Source organism: Hippopotamus amphibius, chromosome X (assembly GCF_030028045.1).
Source record: "Hippopotamus amphibius kiboko isolate mHipAmp2 chromosome X, mHipAmp2.hap2, whole genome shotgun sequence".
Lineage (NCBI taxonomy): Eukaryota > Metazoa > Chordata > Mammalia > Artiodactyla > Hippopotamidae > Hippopotamus > Hippopotamus amphibius.
The window spans coordinates 63,353,877-63,377,311 of NC_080203.1; the positions used below are offsets into that span (position 1 = coordinate 63,353,877).

A 23,435-nucleotide genomic window follows, 5' to 3' on the forward strand; every position below is an offset into this window, starting at 1 on the left:
TTATTTTTTCCCAAATATCTACCACTCTTTGATCAGTATCAAGAAAAACCTGATACATAAAGGAGTGTCAGGCTCCTTTGATTTAAGTCAATGAGGGCACTTTTTGCCTGTTTAGACTTGTCCACTAGTTACTAATTCTCATTGTTAGCGTTCAAACTCTCTTTACCACCCCCTTGCTTCCAGTTCAGACTAAATGACCACACTTGCTACTGTTAAGAGTGTGACAAGGTCAGCAAAGGTCATTCTTTCCTATAGACTCACTGGAGAATTCACACAAGGATGGAAGTAAGCCTCTACTGCATTTTCCCTCCAACAAAATGCAGGCTTTAGGTGACACAGCCTTTTGAAATTATCCAGCAAGCTCATCTTTTTTTTAAATGTGTGTGATTTTTAAATATGTAATTACTCCATCTTTTAAGTTTGCTTTCATTTGAAGATTCAGGAAATGAGATTAAATGGTCATTGCTAAACATAAAAACTTCAAAAATTGGAAACCAGAATATAAAAGTCTGAAAATATAAGAAGTCTACATCTGGAGGCATTAAATCATAAAGTGGTTTAGCTTTGGATTTTGAATATTCTAAATCACAAGATACTTTCCATATCTTTTCTTTTCTTTGCAGAAGAGTCAATATAATGTCAATTTATAAAGTACTAGTCAGAGCAACAAATCAATGAGAAATTAATAAGGATAAATTACTTAATGCTTGTTTAAAATGGTAGCATTAAGCAAAATATAACACATGCACAAACATACACATGCTTTTCTTACTCTCAATGTATTTTTCCTATAATATAACCTTATAAATTTGATGGATAAAACAAATAGATTATAGTATGTCGTACTGATGAAATTCTTTAGTCTGCCATTATGGAATTTTAGTCTTCTAATTTTAACCAAATGCAAAAGATAGAGAAATATTCAGAATTTAAATCTACCTTTTAGGGACCTTCCTGGTGGCGCAGTGGTTAAGAATCTGCCTGCCAATGCAGGGGACACAGGTTCAATCCCTGGTCTGGGACGATCCCACATGCCTCAGAGCAACTAAGCCTGTGCGGCATAACTACTGAGCCTGCACTCTAGAACCCACAAGCCACAGCTATTGAGCCCGTGTGCCACAACTACTGAAGCCCATGCACCTAGAAGCCATGCTCTGCAACAAGAGAAGCCACCACAATAAGAAGCCTGCACACTGCAATGAAGAGCAGCCCCCTCTCGCCGCAACTAGAGAAAGTCCACATACAGCAACAAAGACCCAATGCAGCCAATAAATAAATAAACTTATTAAAAAATAAAATAAAATAATAAATCTATCTTTTAAAAATTGTTCAGCTCAGCATAATTGTTACTATCATAGCTAATCCTCTGATAACAACAGTACGGCATTTTCTCAGTTCCCTGTATTTTAGACATGTTAGTGCTGTGTCTATCATAACATTTCTTTAAAGAACTCAAAATTATCTTAATATATTATCTCAATACACATATACAAAAATAGTAGCTGAAGGACTTCCCAGGTGGGGTAGTGGTTAAGAATCTGCCTGCCAATGCAGGGGACATGGGTTCGATCCCTGGTCTGGGAAGATTCCACATGCCAAGGAGCAACTAAGCCTGTGGGCCACAACTACTGAGCCTGCACCCTAGAGCCCAGGAGCCACAACTAATGATGAGCACATGCTCTGCAACTACTGAAGCCCGTGCGCCTAGAGTCCGTACTCCGCAGCGAGAGAAGCCACTGCAATGAGAAGCCCATGCACCACAACGAAGAGTAGCCCCTGCTCTCTGCAACTACAGAAAGCCCGTGTGCACCAAAGAAGACCCAACACAGCCAATAAATAAAAATTACTTAATTTAAAAAATAGTAGCTGAAGACATACTATAATCATTAATTTACAGATTGACTAACTCTCATTAAGAAGTTGAGTTCAACAGTAAAAGTGGAAGTGCAGTCAAAATTTTCCTCATTTTAATCGTTAGGGATTAAAATACTTATTGAAATCCACTGCTTAGTACTAGATCTGATCATACACAAATACAACTTATAGCTAGCAATGTGAGGCCATACCAACAATATGATCCTTAGATACAATTCAGTATGGTGGAAAATGGTATTTATTAACTGGACAGTACTGATCTTGAAGAATCAAGATGTTTTCAAAATAAAATCATTTCATTTATCACAAAAACAATGGTAAGAAATAAGTAGCACAGAGCACTAAGACATATATACCAATATGTCATAAAAAATTTACCCACCACTTGCATAGTTTTCTAGATAGTAACTCAGTGACTATAGAGCCATATGTTTAAAACACTTTATCACATTTTACAATGAAACTTTAATTACCATACTTTTCAGGCAAATGTAAGTTTTCATTTATGTTTAATTTTCAGGTTAACTGAGCATTATACAGAAAACTCCCAGTTGGTGAAAATTTTTTCAAACAGAGTCTTATAAGCTCAGAATGGGAATGTATTTCAATCCTTCATTTTTTTCCTCAGGAAAAAACTCTGCACATGTATGATCACTAACATAAGCACCTGCAGGTTTGAGAAGGGTTAGATCCTGGAATTGTGTCATGCCTCTACTTCTCTTCCTCCACACAACACCCATCACACCCACTGCACGTTGAAAGATTTGACACCTATATTAGTATATTTTAATATTAATCTATGATATTTTTAATTGTGAGAGAAAGTAGACATTTGATAGTAAAAAAAATCACATACAACCAAGTGCTGATAGTTTCCATAATAATTCCCTGATGTGCACATTTTCCTGCCAATTTACCTTTTTTGTAAAAGTAGAGGGCAGATAAAATCCCTTGTATGATAGCAATGTCAACCTGGAGGACAGGCACTATTCACTCACGATTAGACTGCAGACAGACTTGCTTCCGTTTTTTTTTCTTCAGGGATTTACATTGTAATTTAGAGTATTTAGTATTCTAAAGCTAGAGGTAATATCAAGGTTCTAGAAGAGGGGTCTTGTCTGGAATGTTATGCAAGTGGCCTTGCTGTTATTTTAAAGCCCTGTTGTCATCAAGCAGTAAAATTGACCACATTTGGTTAGTTTTTATTGATGAAGCCTACATTTACTGACACCAACAGCTTCACCTCTCGTAACTGTCCCAACAGTAGTAACTCGATAAACCTTTCATCCAATCATGTATGAAGCAAAAACTGTTCACTGTGACATGTGCAAACACCATGGTCAACTGACAAGCATTGGAAGTAGCTTTCCATGTTCAATTGCAAAGCTGCTTTTATTTTTTACAGTACAACCAGTTTGAATCATAATTCTGTGGTGAAAAATACACTCACCCATTCTCAGAGTAATGGTGAAATCATTGTTTTGTATGTAAAAATTCATGTATATGTACACAAAGTTCAAATGATCTCTGTACATTTTATTTTTTTTATTATTTTTTGGGGGTACACCAAGTTCAATTATCTGTTTTTATACACATATCCCCGTATTCCCTCCCTTCCTTGACTCCCCCCCTTCGAGTCCCCCCCAACCCTCCCCGCTCCAGTCCTCTAAGGCATCTTCCATCCTCGAGTTGGACTCCCTTTGTTATACAACAACTTCCCACTGACTATCTATTTTACAGTTGGTAGTATATATATGTCTGTGCTACTCTCTCACTTCGTCTCAGCTTCCCCTTCACCCCCCACCCCCTCCCATACCTCGAGTTCTCCAGTCCATTCTCTGTATCTGCATCCTTGTTCTTGTCACTGAGTTCATCAGTACCAGTTTTAGATTCCGTACATGTGAGTTAGCATACAATATTTGTCCTTCTCTTTCTGACTCACTTCACTCTGTATGACAGATTGTAGTTCTATCCACCTCATTACATATAGCTCCATCTCATCCCTTTTTATAGCTGAGTAATATTCCATTGTGTATATATGCCACATCTTCTTTATCCATTCATTTGTTGATGGGCATTTAGGTTGCTTCCATGTGCTGGCTATTGTAAATAGTGCTGCAATAAACATGATGGTACAAGTTTCTTTTGGGATTATGGTTTTCTTTGGGTATATGCCCAGGAGTGGGATTACTGGATCATATGGTAGTTCTATTTGTAGTTTTTGAAGGAACCTCCAAATTGTTTTCCATAGTGGCTGTACCAACTTACAGTCCCACCAACAATGCAGGAGAGTTCCCTTTTCTCCACACCCTCTCCAACATTTGTTGTTTCTAGATTTTGTGATGATGGCCATTCTGATGGGTGTGAGGTGATACCTCATTGTGGCTTTGACTTGCATTTCTCTGATGATTAGTGATGTTGAGCACCTTTTCCTGTGTGTGTTGGCCATCTGTATGTCTTCTTTGGAGAAATGTCTATTTAGGTCTTCTGCCCATTTGTGGATTGGGTTATTTGCTTTTTTGGTATTAAGCTTCATGACCTGCTTGTTGATCTCTGTACATTTTAAATCATGTTCTACATAGATGTTCAAGTCATGAAGTAGGGACTAAATCCACATGGCCAAGGTCTAAGCAATCTAAATGATTCATCTCAAGTCACTAAATTAATACTTCTGCCTCAAGGGAGTGATGCTTTCCATGTCTATATTTCTTAAGGTCCCATATATTTATTGTCAAAAGTATTGTAACAAGTCTGCTTACTTCACAAAAAACATGTAAACATATCTTCCATCGAGTCCCTCCCATCAGCAAGCACACGTGAGCCTCCTAGATAGCTTCCTCCACAAGAAGGAAGACAGCATATCAAGCAGTATCAGCAGTATTTCATCCTGTGCAACTGAAAACCACAGCCACAGAAAGATAGAGAAAATGAAAAAGCAGAGGACTTTGTACCAGATGAAGGGACAAGCTAAAACCCCAGAAAAACAACTAAATGAAGAGGAGATAGGCACCCTTCCAGAAAAAGAATTCAGAATAATGATGGTGAAGATGATCCAGGACTTTGAAAAAAGACTGGATGCAAAGATCAAAAAGCTGCAAGAAAAGTTTACCAAAGGCCTAGAAGAATTAAAGAACAAACAGAGATATGCAACACAATAATGGGAATGAAAAATACACTAGAAAGAACTAATAGCAGATTAACTGAGGCAGAAGGATGAATACATGACCTGGAAGACAGAATGGTGATAATCACTGATGCAGAAAAAAATAAAGAAAAAAGAATGAAAAGAACTGAAGACAGCTTAAGAGACCTCTGGGACAATGTTAAACGCACCAAAATTCACATTATAGGGGTCCCAGAAGGAGAAGAGAGAGAGAAAGGACCCAAGAAAATATTGGGAGAGATTATAGTTGAAAACTTCCCTAACATGGGAAAGGAAATAGCTACCCAAGTGCAGGAAGTGCAGAGTCCCAGGAAGGATAAACCCAAGGAGAAACATGCCAAGACATACAGTAGTCAAAGTGACAAAAATTAAAGACAGAGAAAAGTTATTAAAAGCAACAAGGGAAAAACGACAAATAACATACAAGGGAATTCCCATAAGTTTAACAGCTGATTTCTCAGCAGAAACTCTGCAAAGAAGGAAGTGGCATGATATATTTAAAGTGATGAAAGGGAAGCACCTGCAACCAAGAATACTCTACCCACCAAGGATCTCATTCAGATTCGACGGAGAAATCAAAAGCTTTACAGACAAGCAACAGCTAAGAGAATTCAGCACCACCAAAGCAACGCTACAACAAATGCCAAAGGAACTTCTCTAAGCGGGAAACGTAAGAGAAGAAAAGGACCTACAAAAACAAAAACGAAACAATTAAGAAAATGGTAATAGGAACATGCATATTGATAATTACCTTGACTGTAAATGGACTAAAGGCACCAACCAAAAGACATGGACTGGCTGAATGGATACAAAAACAAGACCCATATATATGTTGTCTCCAAGAGACCCACTTCAGACCTAGGGACACATACAGACTGAAAGGGAGGGGATGGAAAAAGATATTCCATGCAAATGGAAATCAAAAGAGAGCTGGAGTAGCAATACTCATATCAGATAAAATAGACTTTAAAATAAAAAATGTTACAAGAGACAAGAAAGGACATTACATAATGATCGAGGGATCAATCCAAGAAGAGGAGATAACAGTTATAAATATATATGCATCCAATATAGGAGCACCTCAATACATAAGGCAAATGCTAACAACTATGAAAGAGGAAATGCAAGGCAGAAATAGAGACACAGATGTAGAGAACAAACATATGCACACCAAGTGAAGAAAGCAGGGAGGGTTGGGGGGGAATGAATTGGGAGATTGGGATACCAAATTGTACACTCTAAATATATGCTGTTTATTGTCTGTTAACTGTATCTCAATAAAAGTTCTTTAAAAAAAGAAATATATTTTCCATCAACTGCCATCCAAGGAAGATCCAAATTAAATACCTTGATTATCTAAAATTCTATTAGCTGGAATAATTAACATCACTTATTTAATTATATACTATCATTAGGAGAAAATATTTTTACATTATTAACAAGTGATATTTAAAAATTATTAGTTTTATAAAGCATCACTGACTTACCAGCATATTGCAAGACAGTAAAAACCAAACTTCTATCTATCCACACTGCTGCACAAAATGGTGAGCAGAATGATGATTCTGAGGTCCTAAGAGTTTGGGTTTTTTTTTAAGATTCTTTTTTAAATTAATTAATTTTTAATTTATTGGCTGTTTTGGGTCTTCATTGCTGCATGCAGGCTTTCTCTAGTTGTGGCGAGCACAGGCTACTCTTCATTGCAGTGCACGGGCTTCTCATTGCTGTGGCTTCTCTTGTTGTGGAGCACAGGCTCTAGGTGCATGGGCTTCAGTAGTTGCAGCACACGGGCTCAGTAGTTGCAGCTCATGGGCTCTAGAGCTCAGACTCAGTAGTTGTGGCACATGGGCTTAGTTGCTCTGCAGCATGTAGGGTCTTCCCGGCCCAGGGATTGAACCCATGTCCCCTGCATTGGCAGGCAGATTCTTAACCACTGCGCCATCAGGGAAGCGCTGGTGATTAATCCTAAGAGTTTAATCACCCAAATAAAGTTATATTTATGTTCACTGTACTATGCTACATAAGGGAGGCAATAAAGTGGCCAATATTATTTAAAATTTTTTCAACAAGGGTTAGCAACAAAATATTTGATTAACTTCAATTAGCTGGAATCTCCTTACCTGATCTGTCCTATTAATCAAGATTTTTTATATAAATAAGTCCACACTCCACAAAAGAATTCTTATTTGGAACAAGATTTTGATGATGTAAAATCAGTTGTACACTCTGCTAAGCCAATTCCTGTGAGGGAAATAGCTATCTAGTTATATCAAATTTGTTCTTTCCTAAAACAAGGATGAATAACAAGTCTCCCACCTGAAGCAAATATTGTGCTTAATACAATGGCACGTGCCTGCTCAGGAAAGTTCCATTTTTCTTGCTCTTATCTGAGTCATCAATGACCACAATTCTAGTTGTTCTCTCACCAAGCATGTATATTTCTCTATTTTCCAAGAAAAATCACTTCCAATGAGTTTTCAAACGCTAGCCCAAAATAAAAGCATTTCCAGAGAGTTTCTGAACACCAGAATCCCACACCAACTACAATCCTATAAATATCTTCTAAACACTCAGAACAATGTCAACAGTGGTTTGCTATAAATGAGTCCTAGATAATTCTAATGGAGATCCAAATCCCACTGGCTGTTTATAGGCTAAAATGAAATGAAAGTCCCTTAACATGATCTAAAATAATGTTATACTTTTCTATTGTCCTTGAAGACAGCCTCCTCTTCCATTGTTTTTCTATAAACAGAATGCTCACACAGACTTACACAGCCCCCTTCTCAACCACAACCAAAATGCAGAGCTGACTAATACTCATATACAGCAAGGTCAGAATTTTTTAAGTAAGAAAAAAATTTCTTTGATTAATGCTGAGAGCTGTACCATGTTTAGACAGGGTCATGACCCCAGGCATCCATTTAATCAAATTTCTCTGCTGCCTGTCCCAGTGGAGCCATTGCAACAAGAAACTCTCTCAATGAAAAAGGGGGAGGGGGAGAAGGAGGGAAAAGCATACTTCACATTTCACATTGTTTACACGCTGTTAAGTAATTATTTCACTTGTCCACCCCCACTAGCTATCAACAGACAAGTCACCTCCTTGGAGACTCTGAAAAGCGTGTTCAGTTGTATATAGCTCACTTTGTTTTGTTTTTTCCCTTTATAGTGAAGCTAACTGCTTAAAGACATCTTTGTGGATACTAAAGTATACTTTGTCCATGCTAATGATCTAACTAATTACAAGGGTATTTATCATATAGATATTATCAGTTTCTCTTTATGAATACCACTGTTTCTCAACTACTGTAGAGTAATAATTTCTGAATAATTTCTCCACCCCCATCACATCACTTCAGTACTTCAAGATGAACACCCTTCCCCACCCACACATACACAATAAAACTGTTTTTCCAAGGAATTGTCATTGTTGGAGTGGCCAAAGAAGTTATTGTTTTTCAGGAGTTTTCAGTAACACTCTGATCTTTAACACAGCTCTTCTCCAGGGCCAAGAGAAGAAATGAGGCAGGCAGATAATAGAGAATTACAGTTTACCTTTACTTAATAGCTCTATCAGTCAGAGTATTGGAGATGGATAAAATGGTAATCTATCCACCCAACCCTTCCAAATTACTGTCTGAAAAAGCAAGAAAGGAAGTGGGGGCAAGAAAAAAATCTTTACATCTAATTGAAGTTCAAGAATTAAAGGCAAATGACTTGAAAGCTAAGTATAAGCAGAATCCTCCCAAATGCAAATGGAAACAGTCTACAAAACAGACTATTTTTAGAGACTGAAGAGAAAGCTGAAAAGTAGGAGTCTTGGGCCTCAAAATCAGAGGCAATCTTTCTTTCCGAATTTATATTTTTTCTGCAACTTCTGCTGAACTAAACATTTCACACCATTAGGTTCATATTGGCAGATAAAGAGAAAAAATTCAAAGATTTTTCTGATTAAAAAACAAAGCTGCAAGGAAATTAATAAATTTCTTATAATTCTTACCTGGAAATTCAATTTTAAGTGAGCACTTTTCCTTATTTCAACTCCAATATTCACTTTCTGGTTAATGGTCACCTATGAAAGTGAAATTCTTCAAGTGAATGATTCGCCCAATGAGATGCTCCTAATACCTTATTAGATTATTGATAATAATCTCACAACTACAGTACATGCTTCTCTCCCAAGAAGCTTAATACACAGGATATAACTAGACCAGGATTTCTACCCTTTCATTGTCCATTATCAAAGGAAAAGTGTACCCTTCTTCATCCATAGAGAGATGAAAACCACAAAGTTAACATAATGGGTGTGAATGAAATTGTTTTTGTGTTTTTATATGTAGCTATAGTAAACATTTCCAACGAGGAAGGGAAAAAAAAAGAAGAAAACCAGCTGAGAAATAAAGTTACCAAGGAGGAAGAAAAAAAAACACGTATTGTAAGAATGGGGAAAAGCAGTAAATTATAAGGAAGATTGGGAAATATACAAATGCAAAAAGGAAAGTAAAAAAATACTGAAATAAAAATTTAATGTGGTTTGAAAACAAAGATTTTTTTCTATTTATCCCTTAAAGTCCTGAAGATCAATGAAATAATAAAGGAAAACTGAGGAGAGTAAGCTTGATGTGCCAGAAAGTACGCTGGGCTGAGTCTCAATAACTAGGTTCCAATGGCTATTACTAAACATCTGAGTTACCAAAGGCAAGCCATTTCTTTTCTTTTTTTTTTAGATTTTTTTTCTTCATCTATAAAATGAGATATCAAACTAAATGATCTCTACTGTCCCTTCTGTTTCTTAATCGGTGAAAATTCTAAGCTAACTGAAACCACTAAAAAGCTTTAATATTTGCATTAGTGATTTTTTCCTATCTTTTCTCTGATATTCATGATAGCTTCATTTTGTAACGGGAACAGAGGACAAATAATCTATTCTTGACTTCACTACTATTTGATATTGGCATTTAGTAAAGAATACTGATTCACCAGGAATTATCAATCATTGGAAAACAAAGGAATTTCAATCTAACATCTATTTTTCTCTCAAAGCCTAGGGTATAAGACTGGTTTGAGAATGATACATGTTTCTTGGTAAAAAGGAAAGCCAGAGGTGGGGAAAACATAAGAATCTGCAAGTGATTAGAAAGAGGGTATGTATATTTAACATTTCCTTTCCTTTCAAGTTTCACCATCCATTTGAAAATGCCCAATATTTCATAGTGACAACTAAAGGAATATTGAGCAGATGTCCTGAGTGAAGGGAAAGTACAAATATTTCCAGGTCTCTTACCTAGGTTGTATCTAATGGCAGAGAGCCCTTATTTAAAAAAAAAAAAAACTGTTATTTTATCCCTCAAAGTGTTTACTTACTCAAGTTCAAACACGTATTTCATTTTCAACCACTTACACAGATTTGAGTGACTATGACGGTGCCTGGCACACAGCCAACTCTTGAAAAATATAAGATATATTGAAGACTGGATGGATGGATGGGTATATGGATAGATGGACAAACTGATCATTATTTCCTTCACTTGGCTTCTTCACTACTCACAAAAGATAGGGCCATTAAAATTGTTCTTAACACATCCAACCTGAAATTTACCTCTTTATTATCTAGAAAGTGAAGATCCCTAAAGAAAGAAAATTTAAACATGTAAATAAGGGCCAAAGATTGCACAACTCCAGGGTGTGCCATTCACATTGTATTTTGTGTAAATGGTAACCACTGGAGAAATTTAAGGAAGCAGCCTGACAAGCTGGGAAATTTAAATTCTTCAGAAATAGTCGTTCATATACAAGCATTCAGTACAAGTTTTACATGCATTATTTAATGAAGCTTTCCAACTCTGTCCAGCAGATATTAAAACACAAATTAAAAGTGAAAAAACTGAGGCTCAGTAAAACTAAGTAATTTACCCAAAATCACAGCTAGTGAGTGTCCAAGCAAGGATTAGACCCACATCTATCTACTCCAAAGCTTCCACTTTTCCACTATACTGTAATAGTCTCTCTATAAGGAAAAAAGTCTGTTCATCTTGTTTTAATTAAAGACTGTAGCTAAATACAACAACATTCTGTTTCTTTAAACCCCCATCAGTTCAAAATAATGACACTTCTTCTAAAGTGGGAAATGTTGTGTGGAAGATTTTACTTTGCTCCCAGTTACAAAGAACAAAATAGTAATGAGTAGTAATGGCTTCATTAAAATGGTACCAAGCTGATTGTATAATATCCTTACAATACCAATGGCAACAATGAAAATTAAATTAAATTTAAAAAAATAAACAGTTATGAAAAGATGATTTCATTAAAAATAGATTCAAAGTTGTTCATTTGACTAAAACTTAATTCAATACTCAATAAATGTTGAGTCCCCAATATTAAATCACAATTCAGTAAGAGCATTTGCAAGAACAATCAGATACTACATTACAGGTACATTTTGAGTCATCCAACTTGATTTAAAAACATGGCACTCAAATAAGCTAGTTAATACATCCTTCTCTCTCTCTCTCTCTCTCTCTTTCCACTTCACTCATTTCACTCATTCCTCTTGAACTTTTGGTGGAAGCTGTGAACTACTCAATTAAGTAGGAGCTCTCTGGCAAGTGCCTAGAGTGCAGATAGTTAGCGTATATTGACATGAAAGCCATATGCTTTAGATACCAGATATTCACATAGCAATAAAGACATTATATGACCCTTAAACATACCACCAATCTTCTACCACAATTCTTAAGTCAATATTGGATCACATTAAAAAATAATACACAAACATCAAGTTTCACACCTTAAATATATGCAATTCATATTTTTAAATTATACCTCAATAAAGCTTAAAAAAATAAAACAGAAAGAACATAGATATAAAATAATGGCTAAAAGACTCACATATTAAATCATTTAATTCTAACAATAAACCTAGGGGCCAGGTCTCTTATTACCACCAGTTTACAAATGAGGAAACTGAGATTTGAAAACATTAAATTCCCAAATATCACTGGTAGTAATGGTAGAGACTTCATTCAAATCTAGACAATGTTTTCTCCAGGGCCCATACTTACAGCTGTTCTGCTGTTTATAATTAAGGTATAAGGAAGGAAGTGTCAAGGGAGCACAACTTCCCCAGTGCCATTCTTTGTGTAGTTTCATCTACTTAAAATATGCTTCATTCCAAAGTATCTGCTTATTTGATAGGTGAAGGCTTCTGTATAATGCCATATTAAACTATAAATCAATGCTCTTAAACATTATAACTATCTCTTTTTTAAAGAAGCAAAAATACCACTTACATTTTAGCTTATTTAGAACTAGAACATCTACAAGCTTTTTAAATAGATGAAATTCATGGAAGATTCATCTATAAGTCAGATTCTTAAAGAAAAATGTATACAGTATATTAACATAATCATATACATGTGCCTATAGTTGTAGATAGATTGCTCTCTTTAAATGAATGAATAAGATGTGGATGGGATTTACAGAAGCATAAAATCTCAGGGTAGAAAAGAATATTAAAAGTCAGTGTATATGTATATTAAATCATCACATTATACACTTTAAAAATCACATTGTACAACTTAAATATATACAATTTTTGTCAATCATACTTCAATAAAGCTGAGGGGAAGTCATCCAGTCTATCCTACTGCCTAATTGGTACCTGAGTCCTCTCTTAATAAGCACCCCATCATATTGCCCTCCAAACCTCTGCCTGAAAATTTTCACTGACAGTGAATGCACCATATGCTTAAGTCAGCCTATTCCATCTTTGGACAGCTTGGACTAATAAGTTCTACTTCACATTTGAACCAAAATCTCTTTTCCTTTTAATTCACCCTCTATAGCCAACATAACAAATGTTAAGCATTGAAGCAGAAGTTCAGTTGCCAAGGCATTGATGACAAAAAATTTAGTCTGCTTTTGAAGTTCTCGTAATCCCAGATTAGAGACCCCTGAACTTGTCAATTTTGCAGGTGAGGAAACTTAGGACCACTGAATAATCTTGTGCAAGATCATAGGACTACCTAGTGTCAGTAAAAATAAAATTAGGATCCAGGTTTCTTGATTCTTACTCCAGACTTCTATATAGTATATTATAATATCCTTAGTGGCTTACGAACATGGACTCTGGAGACAGACTGCCTGAGTTTGACCCACCTTTCCAACATGCTAGTTGTATAACCTGAGGCAAGCTACATACCATCTCTGTGCCTCAGTTTCTTCACCTGCAAAATGTCAACAATAGCAGTACCCCCTCATACAATTTTGGGTGGATTATGTGTGTTTACATATGTGATGTTCTTAAAATAGTGCCAGAACATAGTAAACTTTATTCAGTAAATATTGGTCATTATTATTGTCATTAGTATTTTTTTAGCTCTTTATTGGAATATAATTGCTTTACATTTTTTTACCAGCTTTTGAGGTACACCAAAGTGAATCAGCTGTATTTATACATTATACCCCCATATCCCCTCCCTCCCATGACTCCCTCCCACCCTCCCTCTAAGGTGTCACTAGTTCTGGCCCTCTAAGGTGTCACTAGTATTTTGATTCTAGAGCATTCTTTCTCGCCATTGAGGAAAGAAAAACAATATAAGCTTCTTTGTTTATATACAGCTATTGTGCACTACTTTCAAATTTCTCTTAAAGAAATTAGATCTTTAACAGTTTATTAATCTTCTAGCCTGGGCAATGACTTGGGTAAACTTTCTGACTTTGGACACCGAAGAGGAAATCTTTTCTCCTGGCATACCCAGGAGTGTTTAAGCACACTCAAGAGAAGATATAAAGAAAAAACTGCACGAAAATATTTTTAAAAGGAACAACTCACCATTGTAAAAGGTCCCTGCCAATCCCAGGAGAAAGTTTGCAAAAGCATACAATTAATTCTCTGCAATTCAGGTCAATGGAAATAGCAGCCATCTAAACCCTTTTTCACAGGCTTTCCATGTGAATAAATGTCAACCACCAAGTGCAAACTCATGGCTAGATCACTCCATACATAAATCTATTATTAATCTACTCAGAGAAATTCATCATTTCTTAAATTAACTGGAAGATTTCACAGCAGAAAGAAATCAGATACTAAAGAGATCTATTTTCTAGAGCTATGCAAAGTTAGGAAATAAAAGATTTTGTCTACAACTATTTAGATTAATCTAAATACTAAAATTGTATCTCCGGCTATTTAGAAGTAATTAATGACATTATCATTCATTTTAACATTAAAAGTGGATCTACTTTATAAAACATTTGTGCAAAATGTTTGGAAAATACAATGTGTCCTTTCAGAGAGTAAGGAGAATTACAGAATAAAAGAAAAGAGAAAAATGTAAAGCCAGGTCCTTCTCCCTTCATTTATCTGAATGCATGAGGTAGAAAACATTTAAGCCAAAAAAAAGCTTAAGAAGCCAGAAAATAAAGCTTGGTGATGTAATAAGGATGTTAACTACATATTAACACTGGGTCAGGTAGTAATTACTAATTCTTCTTATTTATTTTAAGGCTTTGTAAAATAGCAGAGAAGAGAGAGATAGAAAGAAAATTAGTGGGATCAAAAATATGAATACACTAACCTCCCATAAGTATGGACATGGCTTTTGAAAATTTTCAGAGATTTTTCTTTGTCTATGCCATATTGGGAACAATTAACATAGTGCAGATATACTTATAAGATAAATATTCCGACCATGTAACAAAAATGCAGTTGACAACTTATATATTATGCAATTATGACTGTCATTTTATTACTGTTATTAATTTATTAGTATAATTGCAATTTTTTTCAATGTCATAATGTGATAATAAAGGACTTGTCATTACTAAGTTAACCTCCGAACATCTCTGACCTCAGGGGAGGTAGTTGCACGCTTTCAGTCCAAAATGAGCTGTCAGTTACCACAACGACATTTTGATGACTGCATTATCTTGTAATTAAATGTCTCAACAAACTTCTGCTTTTGATTGACAAGTAGTTAAGACTATCATTGACCACAGGGCAGTTTCTTTATATTTCGAGAATAATTTTCTATATATTTCAAGAATAATTTTTTATCACTGAAACAGTAAGACAAGGTTTTAAAATTAAATGTTTTCAATAATATATTTATTAATCTATATTTGGCTCTGGTAAAAACAAAGAAAATTATGCTGTTATGTTCATCTGTTGCCCAATCCATTGTATTACAGTGAAAACTTTAAGATATTTCTATAATGTTCTTTGTTAACATTATAGAACATATAGAATAAGCTCATTACACTTCTCTCCCATGTCCAGTTTTTCTATGAATGAAATAACTGAAAGCCACAGGTAATGGATGCTTGTATATATTTTATGATCGTTATTCTTCTTACCATTCTTGAGTCCAATGTGTTAGTTCAATATTCTAAGGGCAAGACAGATCACATATAACACAGTCATTGTATTCTTTCTCCTTTTTCCTGCTACTTTCCTTTAATATACGGACCACTAAAGAAATCCATCTCATATTACATTGCTCACAATACTGACATTAACGTTTGTACTGTTTCAGATTGAGAGAAAATTTTTCTTAGCTGAGGGTAAATATTTGTTCCATTTTAATAATTTTTAAATTGTAGGAAACTGAATGAGCAGGAAAGCCAGCAAAATAGAATTTTCATGTACCACCCCCTAAGATTACTATAAATTGTAAAATCAGATATTCAAGTATAAAGTCACTGAGAAGTTAAATTAAGATAAGCCTCTTGGATTTATTTTTTTTATTATACTAGTTTTAAAATGTTTTATTTTAAAGACTGGTATATTTATAAAGGAAACATTTAAAAAACAAAGATCTTTCATGGTTAAAATAAAAGTAACATAACCTGAGAAATTCTACCAGTAAAGTGAAATCCCATTAAAACCCAACATTATCAGCACTGAATTAGAGACACCCTTTTCTCAATCACCGTGGTGCAATTTTCTTTCACAAAGAAGTAAAGTGCAGTAGTTCCTTCAAGTTTCTTCACTAAGTGCTTTATCTTGGATGACTGTATACTAAAAAAATTCAGAATGAGAATCTCTAAAATAGGTTTTATTTTGTTACTTTTAGCAACCTGCAGACTTTATGGAAAGGCCACTTGCTTGCAAACACATATACCCTTCTCAAAATGCTGACAGATGGAAGAGGCCAAATGGGGAGAAATGCTACAAATGGCCCTGATTTTAAGCTGAGCTCTATGTGGATGCACATTACTTGGAAACATTTGCTTCTTCATTTTGATGAGCAATGACATCTTTTTAAAGTTATGGAATAACCTGATTTCTCAGAATATGAAACAGATTTGGGGTAGGTATTCACCTTTTTCCATTACTATAGGTGAAACCTAGCCTAAAGCAACCATTACAACTTCCGGTAGTCCTGACTATTCCTTAGGTAATCATATCTCAGCATATAAATTTTTGTAAGTTACAAAAATAAATTTTATGGCAAAATAATATTCAGCAAAGAAGCACCTACTTTGTGCTGAGCACTTTCACAGTCACTGAATAAATATAATCATTATATTCATACGTCACTGGAAATAAAAAAGCAGAAGTAGAATGAAAATCCTCATTTAGGGTAGGGGAGTGAGGTAAAGAGAGGTGAACAACTGCATGTAACATAGGAGTCATGATAAAACTGCTTATTTATTGCGGAAAGGTTGATCCAGAGTAACAATTATAAAATGCAACTGGCATTACCTAGTCTCCTTCAAAAAGAAAGATACTGTATATTCATGAAAAATGGTTGTGTAGCTTACAAAAGTAAAGTTTGAGGCTACTAAAATATGTGGGTGCAAAGTGGAAAATTGTTTTAAAAGAAACAAAGATGTTGACAGAGTAAAGAGGAACTTTTCCAAACTCAACATATCTCAGAATCTAAAGTTACAAATTAAGAAATAATGCAACTTGAAAATGGACTGAACTAAGAGAATACACTGACGATTACATTTCCTCTTGGCCAATGAAGAGGGTGGAGTGTCCTTATCTTTCAACAGCACAGTTACAGTCACAAAAAAATTTAAAATAAATTGTGTTTTTTCTCAAAATATTATGAAAATTAAGTAGATCTAGTTATATATTAAAGGTGCAGAAAGACAAAAACAAATATGAACTGGCCAAGCACCTCACAGCTAAAATAGCTTCTGCCATCATTTTACAAGTTGCACTTGAACTTTGAAACATTTTCTATGAAAATAATTCAGAAGCACTGGAACAACTGATCTAATTCAGCTTTTCCAAAATTGGAGAAAATCTTCTTTTCAATAGCATTTTGAACAGTGAATTAAAGACTTGTAGATGACTGTTACACGTGCAAAGGACTTAGCTTGTGGTTCTGTTGAGATAACAATACTCCATGTGGTTATACTGTCTTTCAGCTGAAAAATGCATAAAATGCATTCATAGTTTATTTTATTATAAAACTTCCTAAAGATGTTAACAAAACCACTTGGTCATTTGTATAAGAGGCCCCTGTAAGATAGCATCAGAGCAAACAAGAGAACTGAGAGTGTTTCTCTCAAGCCTCTCTTTTAAGTACAATATCCATATTAGTCAGCAGAAAAAATAGGGTTCAAAGGGGAAGCAAATAAAACATACCACATTTTGTTAGATTGTAAATCAGTCTCAAACAAAAATTCTAAGAAGAAGGAAACAGAAACTGGAAGTAAGCCAAAAAGGTCAAAACACTAGTAGAAATTATGGAATTATATCACTTCTGATGGCAGCCATTGTATGAGTCACTTACATCCAATGATACTGCAACACCCTACCACATTCAAACTTCTTTAGGTCTCAGAAGGAAAATCCATAGACACAACATGCTCAGAAACTATATTATATTCTTGTTAAAAATGAATACATATTATATGGAAATTGATTCATTTATACAAATGTGACTTCAGTACTAGGCAGACAACAATGAGTTTCATTATTGGCCAGTCCTGAGTCACCTGTGGAACTCTCTTGTAAAGTTTTACATCTCATTCTTAAGGTACTTATACATCCCAATTTGTCTGAAACACTCCTTCCTGGTTTATGTCCATTGAATGGATGTAATTATTAATGGTGCTCCCAGTTTTGCCCTCAAAAATTTTCCAGTAAGGAAGACAAATTATACGGCTTCTCTAATAATATCCCATTAACCATATATAAATAGGCAAAATTATCTACTAGAGGAAATATCTTTACTTTCTCTTTTATCCAGCTATTATTCTTCTGACAGCAGTATGAGTAGATCATGAAACATTTTCTGAGCCAATATAATATGGTGTGACCACTGAGTATTATCATTCACAATTCAGCTACCCCTAATTCCACACACTTAGCTCCTGATTCACTTGTGGTAGAGTAATTTAACTGTCTCATACATTCTGACTGACTTCCAATAAATTCTCCTTTTGTCATTACTCTTGTCAGAAAGAGATTTCATTCAGAAGGCTTCTGAAATGTTCTACGTAAAATGAAATCATATGATCACAGGACCACTTATTCCTAGTACAACTAACCTCCTATAATGGGGTTGCTGTATGCTTTAGTGTTCAGTCAGCTGCTCACAGACCAATACAACTGACAAATTAATTTTTTACACCAAAAAGCAGAAAGGTGCTTGCTATCACTGGGAAGAGATACAGGTTGTATCAAATCATACTGAGAGCCAGATGTGACCATGGACTGTAAACTTGGTCTCATTTGCCCCTTGGTCTTTGGAAAGAATGTTTCTAAGAAAGCTGAAGCTCTTTTATTTTCTTTAACCCTATGATATCTGAAAATTGAGCTACTTGTCACCCTATTATAAGGTTACCACGTTGACAACTTATATTGGTAGAACTGGAGAGTTTTCAATGCCTTAACTACTCAGATTATGATATGTTTCTGTACACAATTGTATATGTTTCTGTATATGACTCTGAAGCCAGAAAAAGTATGATTGTGAATGCGTGTATTATGGAATGTGTGTACATATGTGCTGCATCCCTGTTTCTGAGTTCACTGTCTTCCAACAAGATACTGCCAGTGACATCTATTATTTTATCTTCTGTGTTCAGTCTCTACCTATCCCCCACAACCTGAATTCTCAAGAATAATCCTGTATGATAAAATTACTAAACCCTGTAAAATGTAATAACACAAATATATGTGTAATCAATTTCACCAGATCCCTTTATAATCAACATGATAAATATTTGTAAATCTCAAAATCTCCATTTGAACTCAGGAGGGTTCCATTTTTATCCAGCTTATAGACAAATAAAAAGAAAGCACAATAACAAGGAGGGTCTAATAATAAAAAGTTTCATGATAAAAAAGTGAGATTATTCTTCTGATATAAATTTATGGAAGACACTGCCATTGATTCTTAGATTTTACAGGTAAATTTGAACATATGCTCTACTAATAGTAAAGATTAAATTTTACATATAATCGAGGTGATAAATTTGTCACAAATTATATCAATGTCATATTTCACATATGACTTTCACAAATAATTTTTGTTTAAAAAAGTTATCTTGGAATTAGCTCAAGATGGTAGAATAGAAGGACTTGCGCTTACCCCTTCATATGAGGACCGTGGAATCACAACTAACTGCTGAACACCCATTGACAAAAAGATTCTGGAACCTACCAAAAATGATACCCTACATCCAAAGACAAAGGAGAAGGCACAACGAGATGGTAGGAGTGGCACAATCGCAATAAAATCAAATCTCATACCCACCAGGTGGGCAACCCACAAACTGGAAAACAATTATACCACAGAAGTTATCCCACTGGGGTGAAATTTCTGAGCCCCACATCAGGCTTCCTAGCCTGGGGGTCTGGCAATGGGAGGAGGAGTCCCCAGAGAACCTGGCTTTGAAGGCCAGTGGAATTTTATTGCAGGACTTCCACAGGACTGGGGAAAAGAGAAACTCTACTCTTGGAGGGCACACACAAAGTCTTGTGTGCACCAGAAGCCGGGGAAAAAAGCAGTGACCCCATAAGAGACTGGGCCAGACCAATCTGCTAGTATTGGAGGGTTTCCTGCTGAGGCAGGAGGCAGCTGTGGCTCACGGCAGGAATAATGACACTGACAGCAGAAGTTCAGGGAAGTACTCATTGGTATAAGCCCTCCCAGAGGCCACCACTAGCCCCACCAAAGAACCGCTAGGCTCCAGTGCTTGGTTGCATCAGGCCAAACAACTAACAGGTAGGGAACACAGCCCCACCCTTCAGCAGACAATCAGATTAAAGTTTTATTGAGCACAGCACTGCCCACCAGAGGGATAAGAACCAGTTCTACCCAGCACCAGTCCCTCCCATCAGGAAGCTTGCACAAGCCTCTCAGATAGCCTCATCCACCAGAGGGAAGATAGAAGAAGGAAGAAGAACTATAATCCTGCAGCCTGCATAATGAAAACAACAATCACAGAAAGTTAGACAAAATGAAAAAGCAGAGGATTATGTCCTAGATGAAAGAACAAGATAAAACCCTAGAAAAACAATTAAGTGAAGTGGAGATAGGCAACCTTCAGTAAAAAGAATTCAGAATAATAATAGTGAAGATGATCCAGGATCTCAGAAAAAGAATGGAGGCAAAAATCAAGAAGATGCAAGATGTGTTTAACAAAAACCTAAAAGAACTAAAGAACAAACAGATGAAGAATACAATAACTTGAATGAAAAATACACTAGAAGGAATCAATGGCAGAATAACTGAGGCAGAAGAATGGATAAGTGACCTGGAAGACAGAAGAGTGGAAATCACTGCCATGAAACAGAATAAAGAAAAAAGAATAAAAAGAAATGAAGACAGTCTAAGATACTTCTGGGACATTAAACACACCAGCATTTGCATTTTATGGGTCTCAGAAGGAGAAGAGAGAGAGAAAGGACCTGAGAAAATATTTGAAGAGATAATAGCTGAAAGCTTCACAACATGAGAAAGGAAACAGTCACCCAAGTCCAGGAAAGGCAGAGAGTCCCAGGCAGGATAAACCCAAGGAGGAGCATGCCAAGACACACAGTAATCAAATCAATAAAAATTAAAGACAAAGAAAAAATATTAAAAGCAACAAGGGAAAAACGACAAATAACATTCAAGGGAACTCCCATAACATTATCAGCTGATTTCTCAGCAGAAACTCTTCAGGCCAGAAAGGAGGGATATGATACATTTAAAGTGATGAAAGGGATAATACTCTACCCAGAACACTCTACACAGCAAGGCTCTCATTCAGACTTGACAGAGAAATCAAAAGCTTTACAGACAAGTAAAAGCTAAGAGAATTCAGCACCACCAGGCAAACTTTGCAACAAATGCTAAAGGAACTCCTCCAGGTGGGAAAGAGACCAGCAACTTAAAACAACTTTGTACATATAAAGACTGCTATATCAAAACCTCATGCAGGCAGGAAACCCAAAAACTACAATGGAAACACACACAAAAAAGAAAAAGCAACCAAAACACAACACTAAAGATGCTCACAAACCACAAGAGAACAAAAGAGGAAGGGAAGAAAAACAACCTACAAAAACAAACCCAAAATAATTAAGAAAACGGTAATAGGAACATAGATATAAATAATTACCGTAACTGTAAATCAATTAAATGCACCAACCAAAAGACACAGACTGGCTGAATGGATACAAAAACAAGACCTGTATATATGCTGTCTACAAGAGACCCACTTCAGACCTAGGGACACATATGGACTAAAAGTGAGGGGACAGAAGAAGGTATTCCATGCAAATGGAAATCAAAAGAAACCAGGAGGAGCAACACTTATATCATACAAAATAGACTGTAAAATAAAGATTGTTATAAGAGACAAAGAAGGACACTACATAATTATCAGAGGATCAATCCAAGAAGGAGATATAACAACTGTAAATATATATGCACCAAACACAGAAGTACCTTAATATATAAAGCAAATACTGACAGCCATAAAGGGAGAAATCAACAGTAACACAATAATAGTGGGGAACTTTAATACCCCATTTTCCTCAATGGACAGGTCATTGAGACAGAAAATTAGCAAGGAAACACAGCCCTTAAATGACATATTAGACAGATGGACTTAATTGATGTTAATTGAGCATTCCATCCAAAAGCAGCAGAATACACATTCTTTTCCAGTGCACAGGGAACATTCTCCACCATTGACCACATGCTGGGCCACAAACTGAGCCTCAGTAAATTTAAGAAAATTGAAATTATATCAAGCATCTTTTTTTCTTTCATAATTGAGATTTTATTGGTTGTTTTGAGGATCAGTACACAGACATTTCAATTTTTACAAAATTCTTAACATATGTACCAAAAATCTAAAAAATCATTTAGTTGTGATTCTTTTCTGAACAGTTATTCCAGTGAATTTCCAGCTTAAAATTTGGAGGCAAATTTTCCTTAACAGGATATCAAGTACCAATATCTTCAAATATTGATATGCTGTTACATCTGAAGTCCCACTAATTCACAATTTAATATCATATACACTACATACTAAATTGTCAATCATTCACAGCACATTAACAAAGTTACCAGAAAAATTAGTCAGACTACCATGACCAAAGATGTTACAGAGTGCACAAAATCTGACCAGGAGAGCCAAGACCAAGGAGTGAGTGGTTTGCTTTAGGAAATAATTCTACCAAAAAAACATGGGGAGAAAAGGAATTTAAAGTATTCAAGACATTAAATGCACAACTGACTCCAAATTGCCATTTAGTATGTTTTGTATTATAGGATATAAAAGCTACCCCCATCTATGAAATGTTAAGATGACACCCAAGACAATCAAAGCCTCCCATATTCAATATCCCTCTATTTTCTGGTTGTACCAAAAAATAAACAACCAGCATATGATTTCACCTCTTAAGAAAAAGCATCTACACTTAAAAATGGGATGAGGTGGGATTCCCTTCTTTTCAAAAATGTTTCTAGAGCTACTAAAAAACTGGCATTTACAAAATAGTTGATAAAAATATTCCTCTGGATTGTACAAGAACGGAGACAGGGACCACTGATAGGACCGGGTGTGTGATATGAATCAGACTTGGCTTCTTTCTCTCCTGCTTCATCAGGGGCTGGGCTTTCCTCATTTTTAGTTTCTCCATTTTCTGCAGCTAAGTCTTCTTTAGTATCTTGGTTAGCCACTTAGGCCTGTTTTCCCTTTGCTCCCCTTTTCCTTTTGTTTGCACTTCTTTGTCTGAAGATTTATCCTTTCCTGCCACCTTTTTTGGCTTCATTTCCACTTTTGCGGGAGGTAGTTTAGCTGACAACCTCACCAATCTCCTCTTGGGCTCCTCCTTCACCATCCCCTCGGTGGAGCTGACCTTCCTCTTGGGCATCGTGGAGGCGGGGTGGGCACATACCGGGTGCCTGCAGGCCACAGTGTGGTGAGA

The 23,435-nt window shown here is 35.7% G+C and overlaps 1 protein-coding gene and 1 pseudogene across 1 annotated transcript in view; both read right to left on the reverse strand.

Moving 5' to 3' along the window:
• Positions 1 to 23,435, reverse strand: part of DACH2 (dachshund family transcription factor 2) — a 632,298-nt gene that overhangs the window by 497,634 nt on the left and 111,229 nt on the right. The window lies entirely within an intron of this gene.
• Positions 15,938 to 23,381, reverse strand: LOC130842186 (non-histone chromosomal protein HMG-14-like; annotated as a pseudogene).